Consider the following 228-nt stretch of genomic DNA (forward strand, 5'->3'; position numbering starts at 1 on the left):
TAGTTACTTTTTTATTGCTGTGATAAAACCACATACCAAGGGGACTTTTGAAACCTCAAAACTCACCCCTAGTTGCACACTTCCTCCATTATATCCATATCTCCTAATCATTCCCAAATAGCCACCAAATGGGGATCTAGTATTCAAACAAATGAAACTGTAGGTATAATGATGGTCTGTCCTGTCCCTTTAAGAGACAAGCTGTGCCTACCTCCCCTTCCCCATCTG

Source organism: Microtus ochrogaster, chromosome X (assembly GCF_000317375.1).
Source record: "Microtus ochrogaster isolate Prairie Vole_2 chromosome X, MicOch1.0, whole genome shotgun sequence".
NCBI lineage: Eukaryota > Metazoa > Chordata > Mammalia > Rodentia > Cricetidae > Microtus > Microtus ochrogaster.